Below are 2,097 nucleotides of genomic sequence, written 5' to 3'. Positions count from 1 at the left end.
TGTGCTCCTAACACCGAGGCCGAGGTCGCCAGTTCGATTCCCACAAGGGCCAGTGAGCTGCACCCTCTACAGCTAAGATTGTGAACAGCAGCTCGCCCTGGAGCTGGGCTGCTGTCAGCAGCCCGAGCTTGGCGTAAGCTGCCAAGTGGCCAGCAGCCAGCGTGTGCTGCCATGAGCGGCTGGTGGCCAGCATGAGTGGCCGGCAGCCATCATGAGCGGCCGGCAGCCAGCGAGAGCTGTCATGAGCGGCCAACGGACGACTGGCAATCCGACTGGCAATCGACTGCCTCAGCCGGTGGGGAGCGCAAGGCTCATACTACCAGCATGGGCCAGGGACTGTGCACACAACTAGACTGAGAAACAATGGCTTGAACCAGAGTGTGGGGGGGAGGCGGAAGAAGGGGGGAAAAATCCATTTGCCTTTACTGGTATTATGACTGATGTTGCGCAGAGAAGGCTCAGCAAACTGCTAGAGGGCAGAAGGCACAGAGTAAAACAACGCTGTGGGTCATTTGGAGTACGGGTAATCCACATAAGGACAATTCAAAGATTTTCATGGATGTCACCTCACTTAACCTTCATTGATTCCAAATGAAGTTACAGACACAGGGCAGTTCTTCCGCAGTTAATAGATGAAGCAAAGCCTGAGGTTAGCACTGCTAAGCCATAGGAAATCAACTAGTCACAGGATGGTGAGCCTCCTGTTCCCACACGTCAGCTTCAGAATTTCAAAGGTATCTCTAGCAGAGAAAGAGCTCTTCCTCTTTTAAGGATTAAAGATAAATGGCCAAACTTTCCTAATTCTTGGGTGGCACCTCTCAGTAAGAACAGTTCCTCCTAGGTTTTCCCAGAATGGCTAGAGTAGGGCAATTACTCCATAAGCTCAAGCTTCATGATCAAGAGGTCTATAAGCTGGTGCCTACATCCAATTAACCATGTGTCATATGTAACAATTCAGGAAATTCTTCACGTGGAGTCCATATGCCAATGTCAGGGGGAGTCAAGAAACTGTACTCCTATGCACATTTTCTTTATGAGCACTTTGCTAAGTTAAGGCTTTCATTAGTTTCTTCCACGGCTTAGAACCTAAAAAGGCTAAGAACCACGATCCTTTAAGCCTGTACAAGCATTCTTTCTGGCTCACGGTTGTGCTTTTAGAGGCACCTTTGCAGTATGAGACATTTCCATTTCTTCAAGTACCTGGTAGATACAATGGGGGTCTATGAGGAAATCAAATGCCCACGCCACGTGAACTAGACCTTGTAACAGCACAGGCCTCAAACCCCATAAACAGGTCTGAGGGAAGTGATTAGCATTCACCTCCTTGGAGGGGGAAGCTGGGTGTAAAGCCAAGGGCACTCAGGTGCGCTTGAGTCCAGTCCGGAGCAGGCCACTAACCAGCTGTGCAACCTTGCACAAGTCGCGTACCCTCTCTGGGCTTCAGTTTCCACATCTGCAAATTGGAAATTAAACCGCATGGTCTTCAAAGTCCTAAGCAGCCACAAGTCTGGTACCAATGAGGCTGAGCCATTAAAGCAGCTTCCTGTGGGAGCGGTGCAGGGCTTTAACGGTCTCCCCTCCCCCGCTCAAGCCCGCGAAACTGTTCAACACGCCCCTCCGAGTGACTGCGCTTTCCCAACCGCAACCCGAACACAGCTCCGCCCCCTCCCGGGGGCGTCCCATCGTGCCCCGCGCTGGGCTCCTAAAGCGGCGGGGCGCCTCCCGCCTTTCCGCGGCCCCGACCCCGAACTACTCTTCCCCAATTCTCCCCGGTGCCCTATCCTATCAACGCCTAGTATCCCACCCAATCACGCAAGCCCGGAGTCTCGCCTTCGGTCCACTCTCCTCCCAACGCTCAGCCGGTATGAGCGCAAGGACCTTACCAGGCCAATCCAATCAGCAGCCGGCTCTCGCCTGCCCCACCCCAATCTCAGTCCCCTCGGCCAATCCATGCGCCCCACTCCGGAGCCCGCCCAGCCAACCCGGGCCTTGAAACCAGCGGACGAATGGGTGCAGGGCAGCCCTGCAGCGTTGACCGCCTGGCCAATGGGAGATACCGCGTGGCCACGGCGGCAGCCAATCGATGTGGAGCGCGGT

This window comes from Rhinolophus hipposideros (genome assembly GCF_964194185.1).
Source record: "Rhinolophus hipposideros genome assembly, chromosome: 20".
Taxonomy (NCBI): Eukaryota; Metazoa; Chordata; class Mammalia; order Chiroptera; family Rhinolophidae; genus Rhinolophus; species Rhinolophus hipposideros.
Note: the sequence above shows the minus strand (reverse complement) of the source record.